At 41.5% G+C, this 25,792-nt stretch overlaps 1 long non-coding RNA gene across 3 annotated transcripts in view; it reads left to right on the forward strand.

Moving 5' to 3' along the window:
- Positions 1 to 13,796, forward strand: part of LOC129058529 (uncharacterized) — a 36,807-nt gene extending 23,011 nt beyond the window's left edge. Inside the window, exons 4-6 of one of the 3 annotated variants that reach the window (XR_008523693.2) lie at positions 118 to 285; positions 1,635 to 1,721; positions 9,904 to 13,796. This is a non-coding gene — a long non-coding RNA (uncharacterized LOC129058529). Of the gene's footprint in view, positions 1 to 117; positions 4,259 to 9,903 lie in introns of those variants that run through there. The other 2 variants (XR_008523694.2, XR_010139162.1) reach the window with 2 other exon arrangements.
- The last annotated feature ends 11,996 nt before the right edge of the window (positions 13,797 to 25,792 follow it).

Below are 25,792 nucleotides of genomic sequence, written 5' to 3' on the forward strand. Positions count from 1 at the left end.
GAGAGTGCTCAAGACTTGGTATAGTCGTAAGTGGGAGCTGAAAAGTATTTGCTGAATGAATGTATGTATGAATGCATAAACAAATGAATAAGGTATTTTTTTATCACATTTTTGTAGGTGAGAAAACCAAGGCCCAGGGCAGTTAAGTAACCGGTTCAGAATCATAATCATATGGCCCATAGGGCTGACAGGATTCAAATATGGGACTGTGCAACTCCAGAGGTCCAGTGTGGAGAAGGGAAAAGACCATGGATCATTTCAGGGCTAAGTACACAAAGACTCTTTGTAAGTCCTTGCAGAATTGATTGACAGTGCACAAACATATTTTCATAAGTACCAGCTTCCAGAAGAATGCATGTTTTTTAGCTTATGAAATTTGTCTAAAACCTACTGTGTATGGATACCTTCAGCTTTAGGATTATATAATATTGAGGCTCTGCAGTAGAGGGTACGTGCCATTGGTTTGGCATGTAATGATAGCAGAATATTTCTGTCTACAGTTTACTTGTGTTCTGTAAATGTGGTAACATTCCAAAGTTAATTTTCCTTGTATATCTAGGGAACTCCTTCCAGGGCTTATTTTTGTAAACTTCCTGCTGATGGTGCATGGTTACCACTATATAGTGCAGAGCTGCATTCAGGAATGACTATAATTAAAAGTGCTTCTTTGTGAGGCTTATCAAGAGGACCTGAGGCTGATTGAGGAAGAATGCCCCTGAAAATGAAGCCACTTGCAAAGAGAAGGGGTTGGTCTGGCTGAGGGAAATGGGAATGAGAGTAAGAGTTTAATCTTATGACTTAGTTTCCATCCCAATGCTGGTGATTTCCAAATTCATCTATAATTTTGACATCCTTCACACAAGCCTCATAATTCCAAAAATGGCTAGATATTTCTTACAGACCTCTTTCTACCATGATTCTAAACCGAACATATCAATAACTGAACATACCACATTTTGTCCCTGAACCAGCCTTTCCTTTGGTGGCTATTTAGTCTTTCACCTACCAAGCTCCAAACTTTGGAGTTTTCTACTACTCTTTTTTTATTTAGAATCTATATATGCAAGCACTTTTCCATAAAATGGCTCATTATCTTCCTTTTCTGCCCCATTCCCACCCAAGTGCAAGCCTCTATCACTTCAGACCTGGATTGCTAAAGTAGCTTCCTAGCAGGGCTCTAGCTTCTAGGCTCTTTCTGCTTTAATATCACTGCACACGACTTCAAATTTATCTTACTAAAATCCTGTTTTCATGTCCCTTTCCACATTCCAAATCTATATTATCTTCTACCGGCTTAGAGTAGCTTTTCCCAAAGTATGTTATGTGAAACTTTAGTTCCATGGGAGATTAATAGGTGTTAAGTAAAAACTGGCATTGTAATCAAATGCCAGAATTGACAAAGTTATAAACCATTTCTTTCCTGCAGGATGATTCATAACTTTGATGTATTAATATGCCTTAGTATGCATTGTTTTCCAAGACATGTATTTTCACAGAGCCTCTTTTGGTGGAGTATTTAATTGGCCTAGGTCTTCATAAACTACATTTTGTGTCTTAGTCTATTTTGGGTTGCTGTAACAGAATACCACAAACTGGGTAACTTGTAAATAATTGAAATTTATTTGACTCAACAGTTCTTGAGGCTGGAAAGTCCAAGAGCATGGCACTGGCATCTGGTGAGGGCCTTCCTGTTGCATTATCCCATGGCAGAAGGGGGAATGGTAAGCAAGCATGCAAGACACAGAGAGAAAATTGGGCCAAACTTATCCTTTTTTATCAGGAACCCAATCCAGTAGTAACAGCATTAATCTATTCATGAGGGATTCTCTAATCACCTGTTTATCATCCTACCTCTTAATCTCATTGAAATGGCAATTAAATTTCTTTTTTTTTTTTTTTAAGTATTTATTGATCATTCTTGGGTGTTTCTCGGAGAGGGGGATGTGGCAGGGTCATAGGATAATAGTGGAGAGAAGGTCAGCAGATAAACACATGAACAAAGGTCTCTGGTTTTCCTAGGCAGAGGTCCCTGCGGCCTTCCGCAGTGTTTGTGTCCCTGGGTACTTGAGATTAGGGAGTGGTGATGACCCTTAGAGCATGCTGCCTTCAAGCATCTGTTTAACAAAGCACATCTTGCACCGCCCTTAATCCATTTAACCCTGAGTTGACACAGCACATGTTTCAGAGAGCACGGGGCTGGGGGCAAGGCCATAGATCAACAGCATCCCAAGGCAGAAGAATTTCTCCTAGTACAGAACAAAATGGAGTCTCCTATGCCTACTTCTTTCTGCACAGACACAGTAACAATCTGATCTCTCTTTCTTTTCCCCACATTTCCCCCTTTTCTTTTCAACGAAGCCACCGTTGTCATCCTGACCCGTTCTCGATGGTCGCTGTCTCTTCGGAGCTGTTGGGTACACCTCCCAGACGGGGCGGCTGGGCAGAGGCGCTCCTCACTTCCCAGACGGGGCGGCCGGGCAGAGGTGCTCCTCACTTCCTCCCAGATGGGGCGGCCGGGCAGAGGCGCTCCTCACTTCCCAGACGGGGCGGCCAGGCAGAGGGGCTCCTCACATCTCAGACGATGGGCGGCCAGGCAGAGACGCTCCTCACTTCCTAGACGGGGTGGTGGCCGGGCAGAGGCTGTAATCTTAGCACTTTGGGAGGCCAAGGCAGGCGGCTGGGAGGTGGAGGTTGTAGCGAACCGAGATCACGCCACTGCACTCCAGCCTGGGCAACATTGAGCATTGAGTGAGCGGGACTCCGTCTGCAATCCCAGCACCTCGGGAGGCCGAGGCGGGCCGATCACTCGAGGCCAGGAGCTGGAGACCAGCCCGGTCAACACGGCGAAACCCCGTCTCCACCAAAAACACAAAAACCAGTCAGGCATGGCAGTGCGCGCCTGCAATCCCAGACACTCGGCAGGCCGAGGCAGGAGAATCACAGGAGCCCGAGGCAGGGAGGTTGCAGCGAGCTGAGTTCAGGGCAGTACAGTCCAGACTCGCAACAGAGGGAGACCGAAGAAAGAAGGGAGATGAGAGGGAGAGGGAGAGGGAGAGGGAGAGCTTAAATTTCAACATGACTTTTGGAGGGGACATTTGAATCATAACATTTGGGAAATGCTAGTCCACAGATAATAAGTCCATATTCCCTGTGATGATAAATTTTATGTGTCAAATTGACTAGGCTATGGTTACCCAGATATTTGGTCAAACATTATTCTGGGTGTTTTTGTGAAGGTATTTTTCAGATGATATTAGCATTTAAATTGGTAGACTGAGTAAAGCATATTGCTCTTTTCATGTGGGTGGGCCTCGTAAAACCAGTTGAAGGCCTGAGTAGAACACAAAGGCTAAGAGTAACTTTACCTGCCTGACTGACTTTGAACTGGGACATCAGCTTTTTCCTGCCTTTTTGCAAGGGCTCACCTGGGTCTCCAGCTTGCCAGTTTACCTTGCAGATCTTAGAAATTGTCAGCCAGTCAGACTCATGCCTGTAATCCTAGCATCTTGGGAGTGAAAGGTGGGAGGATCGCTTGAGCCCAGGAGTTCGAGACCAGCCTAGCCAACATAGTGAGACTCCATCTATATTAAAAAATAAAAGAGAGAGAGAGAAATTGTCAGCCTCTATAATTATATGAGCCCATTCATGTATAGATATGTCTCCATTTTATTGGTTCTGTTTCTCTGGAGAACTCTAACATACTCTCTGTTGTCTTCTTCAAGGCTGTTTAAGATAAGACTCTTATTCCACCTATCTGAGTTTATTTACTTTCATTTCTCAACACATATCTTCTGCCCCAGGTAAGATGGTCTCCTCACTCTCTAAATACCCCTTGCAGAATTCACCTCCAGCCTTTGCTCAAGTTGTTTCTTTTGTTCAGAATGTGGCCCTCCCTTTTCTTATATATTCACATTCTACCCATCGTGCTCTCTTTTTCTCCTTCCCTCTCCCAACAACATTTCTTTAAAATTAGAAAATAAACTTCAGCCAGGCATGGTGTCTCTTGCCTGTAATCCTAACAACTTGAGAGTCTGAGGTGGGATGATGACTTGAGGCCAGGAGTTTGAGACCAGCCTGTGCAATATAGCAAGACCCCATCTCTACAAAAAATAAAAATTTAATCAGGCACAGTGGTGTGTGCATATAGTCCCAGCTACTCAGGAGGCTGAGGAAGGAGGATCCTTCCCCCCAGGAGTTCGAGGTTACGGTGAGCTATGATCACACCACTGAACTATAGTCTGGGTTACAGAATGAGACTCGAGAGGGAGAGGGAGAGAGAAGAGAGGGAGGGGGAGGGGGAGAGGGCTTCCAAAAGGCAAGTTCTGAAAAGCATTGAATTGTATTCATTCCTGTGCACTGTGCTTTGTGGGGATGACCAAAATACTGGTATATTTGAAGTTCAAGGAAGGAAGACCTAGGGGAAGCCTCCATTACAAATGAATAGAGAAAAAAGTGAGTTTATTTCCTAATGTTCTAATTCCCGAGTGTTTTTCCCCAGAGATAGGTAGAGTCTCAACCAGCTTCTTTTTTCCCCTAGTTTCAAGGTCCAAGTGAAGTCCCATGGCTGCAAATTAGAGTCATTTAAAAATTGTAAAGGCTGGATAAGCAAGAGACTGACTAAAAAATAATAATAATAATAAGAAAATGAAGAAAAATCCTAAAGTCCACGCTGCATCCCCGACCATTTAAATCTTAATCTCTGTGGCTGGTACCTTGGCATTGATATTTTATAAAGTTCTTCAGGTGATTCCAGTGCATAGCTAGGGTTGAGAACCAGTGTGAAGTCTTCCCAATACCTGAGTTTCATCCACAGAGTATAAGGATCAGAAGGTCTGGGGTAGGGCTCAATAATGTGCATTTCTAACAAATTCAGAGGTGATGCTGATGCTACTGGTGTGAGGAACCTCACTTTGAGAACTACTGTCCAAAAGGACCAGGACTAAGGAAGAGAGCCCAGATGAGCCTGATATGGCTCCCTGTGATTGAGGAAAACCATTTAATAGAATGGACAGAAAAGTAAGGACCAGCTGGAAACATTACTTGGAGGTTACTAATTGATGGCCCAAGCCCCAAATCTTCTAGTCCATAGATATGTTTTATAGAGTCACATGATGTTTTCCATTTAAAAAATTAGTTAATATTTGAAAATCAAAGATTTATACACACATATAAATTCACTCACACGTACAAGTCTTTTGACTTTTCAAGAAAAATAGGCTGGCAACAAGGAGCCCAATTTCCTACATGGCAACATTCAACATTAGCAACAAGTAGTAGCAGCCCTGCTATCCCAAATGAGCCCAGCCCCCAGGCAGTCTTTCAAATCAATGGAACCATGTGAGTGAGCCCAGGCAAAACCAGCAGAAAAACTGCTGAGAAAACCCACAAAATAGTGAAAAGTAATATACATTGTTAATGTAAGCCACTAAGGTGTGAGATGATTTGTTATGCAAGAATAGCTAACTGATACAATTGGCAGAGTTCCCATAGGCCTGCTTTGCTCAGTTTTGTTACCTTCCTGGCCCCTGTAGGCAGGTACATTTCCAGCCTGGCTCTTACCCTGAAGACACTTGACAGATTTCAAAGCCTTTTCCACACCCATTATCCCAACAACCTTGCGTGGTCAGCTGGTATTAAATCCCCATTTTGCAGATGAGGAATCTAAGAACCAGAGAGCTAAGGGACATTCCTAGAGCCACATAGTAGCAGAGCACGATTTCTCATCCTATCACTTTTCACTTCTGGTTCAGTGCTTTTTTCTTTCCATTTGGGTAGTTGACTGTCAGTCTCCTGAGGCCATTAGACCTGGCAGTCACCAAGGCCAAACTCTGTAAGCTAATGGAGTGGTATGTTTTCAAGAAGGGGGGCCCTCCATCTTGTCTTTGTTTATGAGAATATTATCTGCAAAGTACCTAATATAGTGACTAGTACATAAAGGGCCTTAATGAGAGATGATTACTCATGTTATTACCCACTCTGTTTCCATAGTATCCCTTGATGTTTCTTTCCTTCTTTCCCTCCCTGGTTGGATTAGTTAATCTCTTATCTAAGATTGGATACATTTTCTGTATATCTAGTACAACACATATCACATTGTATTATATTTTTCATGTGTCTCTTTACTGCCTCAGCCCTTGGGTGCTCTAGTTTCAGGAATCATGGATTTCCTGTTTATTTCTAATCTCTCTAGCACAGGACCTGGCTGAATAAATGATGATTGAATACAATTGAAACTGAATTACACAGTTGCAAGATACGTTCAGTCACATTCTTGTTTAAATTTTTTTTAAAAAACTTTATTTTGAAATAATTATATATTCACAGGAAGTTGCAAAAACAAAATAAATCAACATTCACACACACATTCTAGTTTGACTCTACAGCAATCATCCTGTGAAGTATTATTGTTAATATCATGTTAAATGATATTAATATTAAAATATTAAAATATGAGGAAACAGAGGCTCAGTATCCTGAGAATTTCTTTGCAGTTGGTGATGCTAAAGGGGTGTTTATGAGGTGATTGCTATTCCTTGCATTTCTTTACCATTTCTGCCATGTTTTCTTCTTGATGGCAGAGCCCAAGTCTTATGTTGACGTCTATACCCAGCATGAGGCACAGCAGGTGGGAGACACTCAGTAATTGTTGATTTGAATTTAATTTTCACTTATATATGTTAGAAGTTATGTCTAGTACCACTCTAGGGAAATGTTTAAAAATTGCTTATGATTAAGTCTACCAAATTGTACCCTCATTCTTTTATTGCAGATCAGATGCTTACAGAGAGAGAGAGAGAGAGAGAGGGAGAGAGAGTGGGAGAAAGAAAGAAAGGGAAAAAGAGAACTCTTTGAGAAAAGAAAGACATGGGAAATTGCTAGGTAAACCAACCCTGTCTGAAGAAATAATTGTTTCTTTGTGCCACCACCAGAGAAATGCAGGACTGTTATGTGAGGAGCAGTTTTGCTTTTTGTGTATCAGGTAAGGCAGAAAGGAGCGGAGTAAGATTCATGGCAAGGAGGAATTAGAAGGGGCCAAGCGATTGAAATCAACAAAGGGAACAGACCAAGAAATATGAGAAATGGAGAGGAAGGAAAGGCTGAGAGGGTGTAATGTTGATGGCATTTAAAAGGGAGTAGGGAATGCAAAGTGACCTGCTGTGAAGGAGCCCTAAGATATCATCTGAATTATTTTTCCTGTGAGATACTTTCTCTTGAAAAGAATTCTTGTCATCCAACCCTAAACACCACTACAGTATTTTTTGGGTGTAGTTGCTTTTAACAAGTTACATAGCTTTATACCAGTGAGTCTGATGGCTTTATTATTGTTTGCGTTCTTCCTTTCCAAGAGTAATAACAAGCTTTAAAAAGTGGACTATAATTTTAATTTAATAATTTGATTAATCTGTGATAATATTCTGGTTTTTATAAAACTAAAATATGCTAAGTCATTCTGTCAAGAAGCTAGCGTATTTTTTCCCCCTGCCATTGTGGTTGCGAATGTTGATAAGGAATCACCTATATGCAAGAAACATCTCTTGGTATAGTGGGTTCCATATCATGCTTTGAGCTAATATGATTTTCTAGTGTGGAGCCACTTGAGTCTGAATAAAAATGACAGCTACGGGAACAAATTGTCATATTCTCCTTGCAGCAAGTTCCGTTTGCTCACGAGTCTATTATTATTGAAGAAGCATTTAGTTGTAGGTAAATGACGCTTGCCTTCTGTCTTTAATTGAAACTCAGCCTGCCACAGTTAATATGTTTCATGAGTCAGTAAAGCTTGGAAGAAAATCCTAATGTGTTTTTAAAAGCAAAGGAAAAAAATTAATTGGTTTCAGCACACGTTTTCCTATGCAAACAATTCCTTGCTTTTATATAGAAAAAAACTCTTGACATTCTTTTTTTGGCATAATCTTCTGCACTGTCTCATCAGTATCTGTTCAGTTGCACATAGTTGTGTTTTGAAAAGAAGAAACCTTTGGTCTATTTGGAAGGGAGTGTGAGACCTATAATCACTCTCTGACCATGGAATTTGGGCTTGATTTGTGAACTAGGAGAGGAGATACAAGATAACCTCACCAGGCTGGGTGTGGTGGCTCATGCCTGTAACCCCAGCACTTTGGAAGGCCAAGGCAGGTGGATCACTTGAGGTTGGGAGTTCAAGATCAGCCTGGCCAATATGGTGAAACCCCGTCCCTACTAAAAATACAAAAATTAGTTGGGTGTGGTGGTGCACACCTGTAATCCCAGCTATTCAGGAGGCTGAGGCATGAAAATTGTTTGAACCTGGGAGGCGAGTTTGCAGTGAGCCAAGATGGCACCACTGTACTCCAGCCTGTGTGACAGAGTGAGACGCCATCTCAAAATAATAATAATAATAATAACCTCAATGAAAGGGCTTGTACCACATTGAATAACTTTAATATTTCTTCGTAGCATTGGCCCAGCATAGGCACCTCAATGACTTGAGATCTTCTTTCACTTTGTAAATTCAAGTTGTATCAGTTAGCTATTGCTCTATAACAAATAATCCCACAACTTAGTGGCTTAATTAACAACAGCTTATTACTTTTCACTATTTTATGGGTTTTCTGGGTAGTTTTTCTGCTAATTTTGTCTGGGCTCACTTATATGGGTTCATTCATTTGGAAGGTTGTTGGCTGGAGGCTGGGTTCATTTCGTATAACAGGAATGTCTAGGCCTCTCTCCATGTGGTATTTCATTTTGGGCTTGTTCACACCATGGTGGTCTTGGACAGGGGTTCTGAGAATATGAGAGTGAAATCTGCAAGTCCTCTGCAACTTATGCAATGTCATTTCTGCCCTATTCTGTCAGTCAAATCAAGTCTCAAGGCCAACTCAGATTTGAGGAATGAGGAATATACCTCTTGAAAGAAGGAACTCCAAAACCTTGTGGCCAAGTCTTTTTAGTCTACCATATGGCTAGTTATCTAGGAGAGAATTATTAGGACATATGGGGCTGGGGTGGGTGGTCATATCTGGGTTTTGAGTCTCACATAGTTGCCATCTGAGCCAGCCAGCTCAGCTGAGTCTAGTATTTATGAGGGTAGCTGGTTCTGTGCATGCATGCATATATAATTGCATTCCAGAGTCAGTCCCCATCATATGGCCCCAAGCTTCATCTCTTCATCTTTAAAGTAGGAATAATAATAGTGCCTCTTACATAAATTGTGAGGATTAAATGAGAGAGGGAATGTGTGGAAAGTGCTTTGCAGTTCCTGGCACATGGTAGGTATTCAAATGAATGATAGCTAATTTTACTTTTAAATTTTCTTATTTTAAATTCTTAGCTATTTGTGTGTGTTTGTTTTGTAAGCAATCCACATTCTTTGCAGAAAAATTGGAAAATATGGAAAAGCAAAAAGAGAAAAAAAGCTAATTTCAAGTTACTCAATATCTTACTGCCCAGATTTAGTTACTGTCAATCTTTTGGTGAAATCCATTTATAGCTGTTAAAGCAAACTAAATATGGTCTGAGAAGGACTCTGTACTTCTATATTTGAGTCCTTTTGGATGAACTGTAACCTAGTTTAATAGTCAGACAAAATTGAAAACCTAACTTAGTAGTATGCGCCTGTAATAATAGCTGAGTGTCGGCCAATCCCAGCAGTCATAATTTAACCACTCATTGACTGCTGAATCTTCAAACTCCATTCAAATAAGGCAAATGCTGAGCTGTAATCAATCTCACTGTTTCTGTACCTCACTTCTGATTCCTGTATGTCACTTTACCTTTTTTGTCTATAAATTTGTTCTGACCACAATCTACCCATGGGGTCTCTGTGGGTCTGCTGTGATTCTGGGGGCTGCCTGATTCACAAATCATTCATTGCTCAATTAAACTCCTTTAAATTTAATTTGACTGAAGTTTTTCTTTTATCAGATGATGTCAGAAGTGGGATCCGAAGTGGAGCTTCTAGTGACCCCCAGGAGCGCTGAGTGAACATGCAAGATACCTGCAGGACCCATTTGTGTCCATTGATCTCTCAGAGTGGCTGGGGATCATGGGTGCTAAGCTCCCTCTCGGATTTTGGAGCTCCACGGATTTGTGTTTTAAGCTCTCCAAGTTTCTTTGAGCAAATTTCTGATCCAAACTGGGTTTGGAGTCGCAACAGAAACTGGACTGGGTCCAGGGATGGATTTGATCTGGGAATTAACTGGCTTGGATCCAGTTAGAGGACTCTCATATCTGACTGGGTCATAAAGGAACTGGTAGTAAGCAGTAATATTGCAGGGGTTATAAAATATGGCTTTTGGAAATTCACAGGGATTATTGTGTTCTGCCTCTTTGTCTCATTTTTCTTGCACACTTAGGTAGGAAAAATCATTGGCTAAGTTATTCAGGAAAACCTGAGTAAAGTCAATATTTTAGGTAGAAATAGGATCCTTAATTTCTGGAAAACTGAATTCCTTCTGGCTTATGCATTAGGCCTGGGAGGCAGCAAAGTCTTATAGAAATGGCAAAATCGTACTAAAGATAACTTGCAGTGGAACATTCCAAATGAACAATAATGCATTGAAGTACTTTTAAAAATGAGGGCTCTTGGTAAAGTCCCTTTTGGCTAAGAACGGGTTTGGCACTGTGGGATGTCAACTGCTCTTCTCTTTGGAATAATCTGCCTTGCACTCTTTGCTGATGGCTGTGGGTGACAGGATTAGGCATGTATAGGATCATGGGACATGGAGAGCTTTTTCCTCCCACCCAAAAAAGGGGAAACTTGAGAGCTGATGGGACTGCTGGAAAAGATCCCTTTGCTGCTAACAAGTGGCCACCTGAACTTTTCAGTGTTGCTGAAATGAATGGGTCTTGCTCTGGCCTCCCTGAGCTCTTCACTTTCCGCACCCTTCCATAGGCAATACTTGCTCTTTTCTTCTTTTCCTTTCCTATCTTTTCTGTTATTCAGGGTGACCATCTTACCCAGACACCATGTGTTAAAATTTCTAGTCGGAGGTTGGATTAAAGATGAGGGGCCCATCTGAGGGCAAATTTAAGCCTTGCTGGTTTAATATTGGGTGCTAAGCAGAGTAGCTAATGTCTGTGTTTTATCACACGTATTTTGCTATGGCCAGAACAAAAAAAGACCATTTTCCTTTATGATGCAGCTTGGCCCCCAGTGTGATGGTGCAGCAAGCTGGGTCACTGGGGCCCCTCAGGGAAAGGGAACCCAGAAGCCTGGCATGCCGGCAAAAGGGTAAGAATTTCTTACCAGTCAGATTTCTGGCTTCTCTCTCTCTGTGCGAATGGTTGAATGAATGGTAAAAATCACTGTTTTTCTCCTCTGTAAAGTTTTGATTATGCAAAAAAAGAATTCTGAGGCTAGTCTTAAGCTGATGTATTTTGTGCTATGAATTCATTTTTCTGTGTCACGGAGTACCTTAGGATAAAACGTGGGCTTAGGACCCCATAAGCTCGTGCTCAGTATGGCCCAACAAGCTGGTCCATACAAACTTTGCTGCAGGTCCCTGAAACAAACAAAAAAACTGGATGGGGTCTCCATCTTGTTTTATGTCCTTGGGAGCTTGACCTTGTAAGCATGTGGCAGTACTTTCTCTTGGTCTCCGCCTTCCAGAGAACAGGAATTTTAGGGTTTATGTCATAGTTAGCTCTAAAAATTATCTTGAGTAGTTAAAAGCCTTTGCAAGTTCAAAATTAACTACTCTAGATTCCTTCTGGGAAGAGCAGTGGAGATTACCCCATGCTGTAGCTCAGTAGCTAAGGTTCTGCCCTTTCACACTGGTGGTTGGAGTTGGAGTCCCTGGTTGGGAAGTAAGTCCTTTCTGGTTTAACATCTGCATGACCTTGTCTGTTCTCTTCTCTTCCACAGACTATTTTAAATTTTCCTTTCTCTGAGCAACTATTTAAAATTTTCCTTTCTCTGAGCACCTGGGAGGTTACCTTTGGTAAAGTTCAGAAGCCAGAAATATCAGCCGTTTGGCCTGGCTAAAATTGGATAATAAGAAGTTTTAAAAGGACTTTATTAAAGAGTGCTATGGTTAAAAAGTCAGCTTAATTAAAAGTGGATATTCAAGCTCCAACAGCCTGGACTCCTTGGGAAAAACAGGAGGCACTACAGACCCCTTTCCTGGCCCTGCTCTTCCAAGGACTCTACCATAAAGCCAATAACCAATTAAGAAACTTAAAATGTGGCAAATGAAAAATCTTATAACTACTGTAGTAATCTTCTTCTGTCTGTCTGTGTAATTACATATGTGTTGTGTGTAACGTTTATATAAAAGAGCTCTAATGAATTGGCTTAAAAGTAAGTGCTTAAATCAAGTATTTTGAAAGCAAAATAAAAACTGTAATGCCTTTAGTTCATGTAACTTTAGTAACCTTTGGGACATAAAAACAGCTTTAAAGATTATTGATAAAATAAAGACATTTTATCTAAATTATACAGGTCAGATATTAGGTTTTTTAAATGCTTTAAGGTCATAAACTGCTTTGACTTTTGAAAATTGTTCAATTTATTTTGGAGACCTTAAATTCTAAATAAAGTCTGGGGATATATGGAATTAACCATACCCCCTAACTATGCAAAGAAGGTTATAAAGAAAATAGATCTTATATAAAAAGGATGTTGTATGGTAAATTCCTGTCCTGAAGTAAAATGACTGGTTGTTTGAATTTAGGGCAAGTCAGAAAGTCTAAACATGTCATACATGGTCTGTGTAAGTCATGAAAGAATTTATGAAATGGAATTTCTGCCAGAAATATACAACTGAAAGGTGATTAGGCCTCCTAAATGCTTCATAAAATGCTACTGTGACTTTTAACTGTACAGCTTGCCTGCTTTACAGCTAGGTAAGGCCTGGGACATGTGGAGTTAGATGCTGGAAAGAGTCAGACCTTATCTGCATTTCTGTCTGGGTCCTAGGCTTCACACCTAGTGCATAATTAAAATCCTTTACTTACCAAGATTTTCACCAAAAGTAAAAGTTGCTAAGAGTTAACATTGTAATATGTAATTGAGACTACTGAAAAAATTGGTTTACATACAAGGTGTGTAAGGAGAATGAAATGTGTTTTTTGTAAGGGATTATAAGAAGGTATGGAAATGTAAATTTTTGCCTAGGTTAGAGGGTTAAAGGATTGTTAAATAAAGCTAAAGATTTGAACAAGTTGTGGAAGGTTTATAGAACATTAATTGTAAGAGATTCTGTGTGTGAACATGTTGGCTAAAGTTAAAATGGTGTTATTCAGTTTTTTCCATAAATTGCACATTGGAATAAAAGTACAACAGAGTTTTCTTAGAACACTGTTCTACTCAGAGAAAAAAATTGTAAAGGGTTATAAGAGGTTTATAAAAATCTTACCTTATGGTCAAACTAATTAAAACTGAATAGATTATAAGATGTTATTAAAAACTAGCTTTAACATTAAAAATACACTAATGGAAACATAAAATTTGGTTTTCTCTTTTAAAAATGATTTTTATGTAATATTAAACGATAATGAAAGGTTTTTATTTACCTTTTAAGTAAACTACAAAAGAAAAAGGGGGGAAGGGAACGAAAGGAGACAGTCAGTTGGCCTCATGCTATCTTCATTGGGTCTTGTTTGGAGAGCTGAGTCTCCTCTGTATCAGACTAATGTTTCTTCCTTTAGAAAATTTTTGAGTTATTATTTTGGCTAAATGAATGATTTATGGTAACCTGAGATACTATTTTGTAATATCCAATGTTTCAAACCTTTGGTATTTAACAGATTTTTCAAAATCAAGCTCTAGATCATCATGCTAAACCAGCCAATACTAAAATTGTTTAAATATACAATTTAAATGAACTCCATGGTTTTAAGTCAAATTACCTGGATAACTCAGTAGTTATCACTGCTGTGCACCTAAATTGGAGAAACAACTGGCATTCAAGAGGACATAAGTTCAGTGTTAAGCATGGACTTATGAAGAACCAGGACAGCCACCTTGTCCTTCTCAAGTCCTTAAAGCTTTTGTTATTAAAGGTTCTGCATTCCATGACTCGCCATGGAAAAGATAAAATAATCCAAACTGAATATATTGATGTGGTGACTTATACATTGTGGAAATAGTTTTAAACCAATGTTTGGTTCCATATACCTGGGAAGACAGTCAAAACTTTAGGTACATTTGAGTACCTGATGGTCCATTTAAACATTTATAAAGGAATTTCATTCAATTGTCATTTTCAGTGCATGTTTTCTGGTTGTATAAAAGCCTTCCCATGCAAGAGGGCTGATGTTATAACAGTAGATTATTATGCTATAGTGTATTTTCACCAGGTAAAGAAAGCTTTTTATGGCTCACTGATAATCCCTTTACAATCTAGAACCCAAAGATTGGATCTTCTGAGAACATCAGAGAAAGACTGTCCTTGCCATCCACACCACAGCAAAATTTTGGAGCCTTGAACCTTGGGTTCATAATCTCACAGCTGAGAAAAGTCCCTCCACACTCCTGGAACTGTACACCTATTGGAACCCTTAAGGTAAAACTAACCAGGAAAGTTTCTCCCCAGAAGGAGATGGCATTCTTGTTGTAAACAGCTTTTCCTCACAAGAACGGATCAAGACTTCTACTATCATGAGATTCTTATCCTTGAATATTTTTTCTTTGTTTATGCCTCTATGAACAATAGAAATGAAAAAGGGGTCTATTATGTACACTTATAGGGTATAGTTTTATTTGTGAATGATTTTGCAGCCAGCCTTATACATGAATAACTTTATACTTTAATAGATAAAAGATGAAGCCCCAATGTAGGTGAGAAACCTTAGTGGTACATATGTTGCCTCATAATCAGTCAAAACACCTCTTAACCCACATCATGGATTAAAGAGAATATTGCCAGGAGGCCTTCACTCTTCTAGAAGGACATCATTTGTTAGGCCCTTTTCCCAGGATTTAGAATGAAAGAGGCAATAATTAGGAATGTCTCCTTCATAATAGGCTCTACAGCAAATTCTACTTTAAAGGCCATCATACATAACAGACTTTAAATTCTTATGTGAAAGTTATGCTAAATAATAGAATTGGCTAAACAGAAAAGTACATGTGCAGCTGCTGACACTTGTGGCCTATGGAGAAATACATCAAGTGTAGATTATAAAAATTCAGTTTTATGGGATTAATGAAAAGACCATTCAGTCAAGTGAGTAGACTCTTTATCTAGCTCATTCTTTAATCTATTTAACTTTATGTGGTTTGGTTTATGGGGACTCTGGGTAAGGAGCATACTCCAAACTCTTGGTATTATCCTCCTGATAGTCATAATAATAGCCTCCTTAGTGCTCTCTGTTCTCTAAAATGTTTTAAATGTTTGCATGCAGCCATCTTTAGAACGTGAAGTAGTCTCTCTTCAAGTGGAATGACAAAAGCTGAAAGAAATGTGCGACCATGAGGACATTGTACCCTATGAATGACATGCTGGGACCGGAAACCCAAAATGATGGTAACTGAGAGTGGTGCTAAGGCCCTAAGTTTTGGTTACACTCTCACCTAAGTGAGAACCTGGCCAAAAAGGGGGAATTTTTTTTTTTTTTTGAGATGGAGTCTGGCTCTGTTGCCCAGGCTGGAGTGCAATGGCGCGATCTCGGCTCAATGCAAGCTCCGCCTCCCGGGTTCATGCCATTTTCCTGCCTCAGCCTCCCAAGTAGCTGGGACTACAGGCGCCTGCCACCTCGCCCAGTTAATTTTTTGTATTTTTAGTAGACACCGAGTTTCGCCGTGTTAGCCAGGATGGTCTCGATCTCCTGACCTTGTGATCTGCCCACCTCGGCCTCCCAAAGTGCTGGAGATTACAGGCGTGAGCCACTGCGCCCAGCCCAAAAGGGGGAATTTTTTTAAACAAAATTATGAGAGGCCATTATTTTGCACTGAGCTCATGCACTGGGCCCCAACAAACGAAACCAAACTAAAATGAAGTCACTCGTGCTAAATGTGACATAATCAAACTAAGGCTTTAAAGAAACATAGATCCTAGAACAGATCAGGTTTTGTTTTTGTCCTGTAAACAGGATGTTCCAGCATAGGGAGGTACCTTCTACTCAGTCTTTATTCTTTCCTTGAAAAATCCACTGCTCTTCTGTTTCCCAGTGGGTTTCAAAACCATATAAGTACATTTACAATAGTGATAGTAGTTGTCAATTAATGAGGTTTTGGTCAATCTCTCAAAATTGAGAAAATGACCAAAAGCGGGGAATTGTTAAAGCAAACTAAATGTGGACTTAGAAGGACTCTGTATTTCTATGTTTGAGTCCTTGTGGATGAACTGTAACCTAGCTTAATACTCAGACAAAATTGAAAACCTAACTTTGTAGTATACGCCTGTAACAATAGCTGAGTGTTGGCCAATCCCAGTGACCATACTTCAACCACTCATAGACTGCTGAATGTTCAAACTCCATTCAAATAAGGCAAACTCTGAGCTGTAACCAATCTCACTGTTTCAGTACCTCACTTCTGATTCCTGTACGTCACTTTACCTTTTTTGTCTATAAATTCATTCTGACCATGAGGCACCCCTGGAGTCTCTGTGAATCTGCTGTGATTCTGGGGGCTGCCCAATTCGCAAATCGTTCATTGCTCAAACTCTTTTAAATTTAATTCTGCTGAAGTTTTTCTTTTATCATAATTTAAACCTTTTTTTCAGTGGTATGCATATATGAATAAGTGTGTGTGTATGTGTGTGTGTGTGTGTGTGTGTGTGTGTTAGATACAGAGGGAGAGACATTTGTGTGTATTGTAGTTAGATACATTATTTGTAAAATTTAATAAAGAAGAAAACCAGAACTGGTCATTACTTTTTATTATCTGTACCTTCTCATCCCAGGATTTGTTTAGGGCACAGAGACTGCATTGTTAAGTAGTATCTGATTCACAGCCTACCATTTTAGTTTTCCTTGGATCCCAGAGATCAAGACACCAGCTCATACCTGCTACTAGACCTGAATCTTCCAGAGAGAGTTTAGAAAACTCTAGGCCTTTGAGATGTTCTGAGAAAGAAGAGTTCCTTGTCAAATAAATTAGAGAAATGCTGCATATTCCCTGCCAGTCTTTGAGAATCACAGATACCAATTGGTATATTCAAGGCTCTGATATGTCCTGTGATAAAGAATCTTATTTCACTTTAACACAGTATTTTCCAAATTTAAGTGAAGTCTTCCTTTAATTTTATTTTGAAAAATAATACACAGTAAAATTAGCTTTTTTTGGTGTATAGTTCCATAAAATTGCACACATACATAGATTCATGTAATCATCACCACAGTCAAGATACAGAACAGTTTCATCCCACCCCAAAACTCCCTGTGCTATCCCTTTATGGTCAGCACCCCTCCCTGTCCACCTCTGGCAACTATGAATTTGTTTTCCACCACAGTAGTTTTCTTTTTTTCCAATAATGTCATATTTTGGACATATAGATGGAATCATATACCATGTAGCCTTTGTAACTGTCTTTTTTCACTCAGGGAATGCCTCTGGGACATATCTGTGTTATATGTATGAATAGTTAGGTCTTTTTTGTTGCTGCGTCATATTCCATAGTGTGAATATACCAAAATTTGCTTATCCTGTTGAAGGATATTTCTAGGCTTTGGTGAGTATGAATAGAGCTGCTAGAAACATTCACGTACAGGTGTTTGTGTGAACTTAAATTTTCACTTTTTTGAGGAATGGGATTGCTGGGCTGTATGGTAAGTGTATGTAAACAAACAATTTTTTACTTGTTTTAACCTATTAAGACGGTAGTCCCCAACCTTTTTGGTACCAGGGACTGGTTTTGTGGAAGACAGTTTTTCCATGGACGGTGGAGGGTGATGGGGAATGGTCTCAGGATGAAGCTGTTCCACCCCAGATCATCAGGCATTGGATTCCCATAAGGAGCATGCAACCTACATCCCTTGCATGTGCAGTTCACAATAGGGTTCACAGTCCTGTGAGAATCTAATGCCACGCCGATGCAACAGGAGGTGGAGCTCAGGTGGTAATGTTCCCTTGCCCACGACTTACCTCCTGCTGTGCAGCCCTGTTCCTAATAGGCCACGGGGACCGGTACCAGTCCACGGCCCAGGGGTTGGGGACCCCTGTGTTAAGATCCCACATCACCAGGGTTTCATAGAACATGCTATTAACATCCTACAGACCTAGTCTTTCATGGAACCCACTTTGGGAAGGCCTTGTGTGCTGCCACTTAACGCACTTGGAAAGTCCAATCCACCTCAAATCCATCTCACGTACCCAAAGCTTGCTGAGGTTCGGCCACAACTCCCACCACACTCCCCTTTGTTGAGTGCCTACTGCCAGACATTGGTATCATTATCTCATTTAATTGAACTCACACCACAATCTACGATTTTACAGCTGAGGAAACTGAGGCCCAGAGAGGCTAAATGAGTAGCCTAAGTTTCCATAGCTGGTAAGTAGCTAAGATTTGAACCCTGGTATCTTATCTCCAAGATCAATGCTTCCTCTCCTATCCTATTTACCTGCCTTTTTCTTCCTTTCCTTCTTTAAACATTTATTATTATTATTATTATTTTAAGTTTTATTTCAGGTTCAGGGGTATGTGTGCAGGTTTGTTACACAGGTAAGCTTGTGTTACAGAGGTTTGTTGTGCAGATTATTTTGTCACCTAGGTACTAAGCCTAGTACTCAAAATTTATTTTTTCTGATCCTCTCCCTCCTCCCACCCTCCACCCTCTGATAGGCCCCAGTGGGTGTTGTTCCCCTCTATGTGTCCATGTGTTCTCCTCATTTAGCTCCCACTTATAAGTGAGAATGTGCGGTATTGAGTTTTCTGTACCTGTGTTAGTTTGCTGAGGATAATGGCCGCCAGCTCCATCCGTGTTCCCGTAAAAGACATGATCTGATTCTTTTTCATGGCTGCATCGTATCTTTGAACATTTTTATCTGGGTTTGTGGTTGGTTGTAGACCAGCGCCAACAAATGACAAACCCAACTGCTGTCACTTCCCATTTCTGTGCTCATGGCAGACATCATTAACTGAATTTCATCTTCTCTTTTTCACTCAACCCTGATGCAACCTTCTCCAGACAACTGTTGGTTGGTCAGAGTTAGCACTTGAGCTAATTACCATTCACTGTTTTGTCCTTGTATTAGTTATCTATAGCTATATAACAAACTACCTCAAAACACAGTGGCTTAAAAATAGTAAAAATCACTTATGATCACTCACGATTTCTATGTGTCAGGAATTCAGACAGCCGAGCAGAATGGCCATCCCTGTTCCACCATGCCTGGGGTCATGTTCACTGGAAGACTTGAAGGCAGGGCTGAAGTCCTCTGAAGGCTTGTCCACTCTCTTGTCTGGTGGCTGATTCTGACTGTTGGCTGAGGGCTAGCTGGGGCTGTTGTCTGAACACCCATATGTGTTTTCTCCATGTGACTTGGGCTTCCTTGTCATATGACACCTTGGTTCCAAAAGCTGGCATCTCAGGAGAGTGAGAGGCAAGTGGAAGTAACAAAGCATTACTTCCACCACATTCTATTTTTTAGAAGTAAGTCACTAAGTCTGGCTCATTTTCAAAGGGCAGTAATTAGATTATACTTTAAAAAATGTATATATTACATATACTCTCTATATATACACTATATATATATATAATGTGAACATATTTTCATTATTCAGAGTAAATTTTTATGTATAGTGCATTAACAAGGTCTCTTTCAGAAAGTGACAGATACTCAAAAAGGGAATTTATTGGTTTACTTAACTGAGAAGTTCAAGGTGATCAATTTGTCATGACTGGATCCAGGGCCTCAAGGAGTGTTCTTAGGGTACAGTCTCTCGGTCTCGGTCTCTGTATTAGTCTGTTCTTGCACTGCTATAAAGAAATACCTAAGACTGTGTAATTTGTGAAGAAAAGAGGTTTAATTGGCTCATGGTTCTGCAGACTGTACAGGAAGCATAGCAGCTTCTGCTTCTGAGGAGACCTCAGGAAGCTTCCAATCGTGGTGGAAGGCAAAGGGGGAGGAGTCATCTCACATGGCAGGAGCAGGAGCAAGAGAAAGAGGTGGGGGAGGTGCTGCACACTTTTAAACAGCCAGATCTTATAATAACTCACTCGCTATCACAAGAACAGCACCAAGGGGATGGTGTTAAACCATTCATGAGAAATCCACCTCCATGATCCAACCACCTCCCACCAGGCCCCACCTCCAACATTGGGTACTGCAGTTTGACATGAGATTTGGTGGGGAACACAGATCCAAACCATATCAGTTTTCCTCTATATTTTAGCCCTACTTCCTTCTCTGTTGGCTTTATTCTCGGGGAAGCTCTACCTGGGAGATGGTCTGGATGGACACGCCAGCTCCCAAGTTTACCTACCAGGTTAACAAGCCCAGAGGGCCACGTCTCCTCTTTTTCCATAGCTCCAGGAAAGCACCAAGATTGGCACTGATTAGCCTGCATTGGGCCACACATTCACCCCTGAGCCAATCCCTGTGACAGGGAATCCAGACCCAGCCAGCTGGCGTGAACTAGGTTGGGGGAATTTGTTCCTCAAAAGGATGAGACCGGCTTTGTTCTCAGAAGAAGGCTGCTAGACAAAAACAAAAGATGTTCCCTGTGCACAGTGACACGCTTTTGACTCAGGGCTTTCTCCGCTCCCTGCTCCCCTGAGCCTGTCCTGGCTTCGCACTCCTTACTCTCACAGTCATGTTCCTGCTCAACCGCAGACACTCTGAGTCTCTGCCCCAGGAGGACAACTAAAGGGCAAACACACCCTATCTAGTATAAGGTCTAGCTCTTGACTGCCGATACTTTGATTTACTTCCATAACTCCCTGAATTCCTGACTCCTAGTCTGGTGAGAATTTGAGGGATTCAGATCGTTTTGGTTTTGGAGTTAATTTTCTGCACTCCTTACCTGTCTCTCATAGTCAGGAAATGAGTACTCCTTGACCTGCGACCTTGACTTTGAGCCTCTTGACTTCTTAGTCCCTGGTGTTTACATACCTGTTAACTTTTACTTTCCTTGAATCCTGTCTCTTGGTTTTTTTCCTCTGCCTGTTACCACCCATTCTGGCCCTTGCTGTCGTCTGCTGTGCAGTTGTCACTGGAGGACTGATTTCCATGCCTTGTGTCCACATCTTGAATTAATAGTATCTCTTGGCCCAAATGATTTCCTAACACACATTCCCTGATGAGTATTCTGGGTCATACCTTCTGCACTAACAGGCCTCCCTCTGTCCCTTTCTCTTTTGGAGGACAAGCTGAGGTACAAAGGAATAAGCCTTGAATTCAGAACCAGCATCGCTGGGTTTGGCATTATGTGACTTTAAGCAAGGCTTTTTAATCTCTCTGAGCCCGTTTTCTTATTTGTAAAATGGAGTGAATGACATCTACTTCACAGGATTGCCCTGAAGATTAAACAGGAGAATGCAGGCATTGCAAGATAATAATTCTAAAATACTAATATGTGTGTGTATGTATTTAAAATGAATGTATTTTGTCCCCTTCTAAGCATCTCCCTTTATTCAGTTTTGTCCCCTCAAGCAGGCAAGCCATTCTGTGCTTATTGACGCAGGGAAGAAAATGGCAAATGGGAAAAAACAAAATAAGGATCTTCCTGGCTTTGATTTTCTTTCTTTCTTTTCTTTTCTTTCTTTTTTTTTCTTTTTTTTTCTTGAGATGGGGTCTCAGTCTGTCGCCCAGGCTGGAGTGCAGGTGTGTGATCACAGCTCACTGCAGCCCTGACCTCCCAGGCTCAAGCGATCCTCCCATCTCAGCCTCCCAAGTAGCTATGACTACAGGCACATGCTGCTATGCTTGGCTATTTAATTTTTTTTTTTTTTTGTACAGATGGGGTCTTGCTATGTTACTGAGGCTTGTCTTAAACTCCTGAGCTCAAGTGATCCTCTGCCTCAGCCTCTCAAAGTGCTGGGATTACAGGTATGAGCCACGGCACCTGGCCCTGGCTTGATTTTCAAAAGCTTTAAGTCCTCAGGGGACTATTGAGGGCACCTGCACGTGGCCAAAATAAGTGAGGGCAAGGGGGTTGAAGAGAGAGAGTCTCCCTCAGACTAGCAAAGATTCCACTGCTCTGGGCAGAGAAAGTGGGTAGGTAGCAGGGGGAAGGAGGAAAGAGGAGGTATGATGAAAGCAGATATACAGCCAGCCCCAGAGAGAGGGGCCCTGTGCCCTGCTTTCTGGGCAGAGCCCTGGGGAGCAGAAAGGACATGGCTGGGTAGTAAGCCGGTAGATTCTGGGTTCCCGGTGTGGCCCAGAAAGGGTGCTGGGCTGGAGGTGAGGGACATGTCGGTGGTGATGAGTGAGGACTGGTGCCTATGGGACAGACAAGGTGATGAAATTGTCTGACAATTTCAACAGACAACTGCATGGATAGACAACAGCAAGGACCAGAATGCACCACTCTCCCTCCCATGATTCTCCATAAACACCCAGAACCTTCAGGAGGCATTTCCTGAAAGTGGGAAGAAGATTTCAAATTAGCTGAGGTTATGTATTTGCCACTCTGGTCGGATAGGGGCTAAAAATGAAATTAAAATGTTATATTTTGTGTACGACTGTGCAGTAGATTGAGAACAATAACCAGCACCTGTAGAAAGCATGTAGCCTGTATCCATAGGTGGGTACCACAATATGTTTACTGAGTCTGAATCCAGATGTTGTTGAGCCTTTGAATATGTCCAATGTCTTGCTTGATGTGTGAGGCCTGATAGAGTCACTCCCTATATCGGTGGTTTTCAAGTGTGGTCCCTGGACCAGCAGCATCAGCATCAGAGGGCACTTGTTAGAAATGCACATTCTCAGGCCTTGTCCTGGAGTGACTGAATTGGAAAGTCTCTCAGGTCTTTCTGATGCATACTAGAGTTTGAGAACCTCCCTTCTACATCACTTCTGTTTTCTCTTCTTACACTCTCAGTTTCTCAGACTTATTCTTAGATTTAAATAGCCAGCTTACTGATTGACACTTGACCAGCTTTAGCTTTGGGCCAGCCACACATTTTAAGCTTTTACTATGAAGACAGGAGAGAGCTGCTGATTTTACCCAGAGCTTTTGGCATAGCTATCCCAGTTTCATTGAGGATCTAGTTTCTGGAAGGAAAACAGTAAGATTGGGGGAAGACCCTTTAGTAAATGAGAAGGAATTGCAGGCAAACATGATCTTAAAAACCTTTACCAAATCTTCATGGAGCAGGTGAACTTCACAGGGAATGATTTTGTAGCCAGGCCAGCTGCTAGGGAAATTTATGGCTGAAACATTTCCCTGTTTCTGGGTCAGGAAGTGATAGCACACAGATGGAATTTACAATGGGAGCGTGAATGGAGTCTACGTTAGCCGGTGGCCCCTCCAAGGCTGCAGAGCAAAGGCCCTTTTCACTGGCTCTATTCACATATAATGAGTGCTCCCCAGGCTCTCGGAAGAACGTGGCTGCTGGCTGGCCCCTTTTTCTTTTTCCTCGACTGCTTTCACTTTTCAGAGGGCTGCCCTGTTGCAGTCCACTTGGGATTGGTGTGAGCCTTGATTTGGCAGGAGAAAGGAAGAAGTACACGGTGGCCTACAAAATTGAATTGCTCTGCCTCCCTGGCCCCTTTCCTTGAATAATAGGCCTTTGTGCTTTGAAATGCAGGGAAGTCCCAGTTTCTCAGGCTTTAAAAAAACTCAGACCTTCCTCCAACCTCCTCTCCCGCCTTCAGATGCTTAGCAGGGAGTAGTTAAGGGGGCAGAACAATTATTAAATCAAGTATTTCTTTAATATTAGAAATTGCTTGGATAGTTGATTTCTAAACAATATATGTGATGCATTCCTTCAGATGGACAAAAATATTGGCTTAACTTAAAAATTCAGCTTAAAAAATTATATGAGATTGCTATATTAATTTTTTTTTGTTTTTGAGATGGAGTCTCACTCTGTCACCAGGCTGGAGTGCAGTGGTGCGATCTCAGCTCACTGCAACCTCCGCCTCCTGGGTTCAAGCCATTCTCCTGCCTCAGCTTCCCGAGTAGCTGGGACTGCAAGGTGTGTGCCACCACGCCCAGCTAATTTTTTTGTATTTTTAGTAGAGACGGGGTTTCACCATGTTGGCCAGGATGGTCTCAATCTCCTGACCTCGGGATCCACCTGCCTCGGCCTCCCAAAGTGCTGGGATTACAGGTGTGAGCCACCGCGCCCAGCCTATTAATTTTTTTTTTAAACCAAGAAGGCTGAGTGTGGTGGCTCACACCTGTAGTCCCAGCACTTTGGGAGGCCAAGGCAGGTGGTTCTCTTGAGGCCAGGAGTTCAAGACCAGCCTGGACAACATGGTGAAACCCGGTCTCCACTGAAAATACAAAGATTAGCCAGGTGTGGTGGTGTGTGCCTGTTATCCCAGCAACTTGGATGGCTGAGGCATAAGAACCTCTTGAATCCAAGAGGCGGAGGTTGCAATGAGCTGTGCCACTGCACTCCAGCCTGGGTGACAGAGGGACACTCTGTCTCAAAAAAATAAATAAATAAAATAAAATTTTAAAATATTCAACAAAACCAAGCACTGTTTGACTCTAGCCTGTGATCCACTTTCATGAAGTATTTGACAGAGCAAAATTACATTGCCAAAGAGGAATTCAGCCTTTGTGGTCTATTGAGATGGGTTTTTATAATAAATATAGTTTAAGTAATTCATCTCTGTTTTCCCTTTCCTAATTTTATGCTGCAGTTTCTTTTAAAGGTGTGCGTTAATAACATTGCATTCTTTTTTTAATCTTGAAAGCAAATTTTGTAGAAAAATCATTATCATCATTTTGGCCCTCACATTTTCAATGGTTTAAGGATATTTTGTACATCTTTAATTTTTATTTCACTGTAAAAGATATGATTTCACTACATGTATTTGAATTTTGTACAGTGTGGCAGAAGATGGAAAACATTCTTCCATCAAGGACTACTATTGAACTCTTTGGCTGAGTTACTCAAGGTCTTGCTTTAGAACTATAAACTTCACATAAGAGGTTATTGTCTCACATCCCCAGCAGCCATTACCCTTCCTTTCGTTTCAAGCCCAGATTTGTGTTTTCTCCTTGTCTCAGTCCACGTGCTCTCTGTGAGGTTCCACTCACAGCTCCAGGACTGGAAGACATGACCCTCACCTGGCCAATCAAATGATCAAATCCTCTTCCCAGGATGGGGAAGGGAGGCTACAGTGATTGGTTTAAGAAGGGGGTTGTGGTCCAGCCATAGCCTGTGAAATGCAGTGGGACTTTTCTGGGATTGGTGGGAGAGAGGCAGGGGCCCTCTTTCTACCCAGGCTTCAATCTGGGAAAAGGTTGGGTGGGAGGTGCAGCAGCCCAGTTGAAAGCCTTAAGCTGCTGGCAGAGGTTGGGAGCCTTGGAAGAGCCTGGGGCTGAATGAAGCCAACCCAGCAGAAGATAGACTGGAGAGGTGGAAACATAGTCCCGATGATGTCATTTGAACCCTGGTGTGAGGCCAGCTCTACCAGACCAGCCTGAACAGTATAGTTTTTTGAGCCAATAAATCTTCATAGTGCTTATGCCAGTTTAGTTGGGTTTCCTGTTACTTTCAGTGGAAGAGACTTTTTGATAACACTGGTCATGCCAAGGCTGGTCTGGAGTTCAAATGTGCTAGGAATTTGCCAAGATGAGGCTCCAGGCACTGAGAATGAAGCTGAAGTCTGGTTATCAGAACCCGGGCTCCAGTGCCAGGTCCCCTCCCTGGCCTCTGCCCAGAGGAGTGTCCCTATGCTGGTTTCTGTAGAGGGGCGCTGAAGCCACCTACAGCCTTATTTTCCCAGGTCAAGTCTGTTCTG

This window comes from Pongo abelii, chromosome 2 (genome assembly GCF_028885655.2).
Source record: "Pongo abelii isolate AG06213 chromosome 2, NHGRI_mPonAbe1-v2.0_pri, whole genome shotgun sequence".
NCBI classification, from domain to species: Eukaryota; Metazoa; Chordata; class Mammalia; order Primates; family Hominidae; genus Pongo; species Pongo abelii.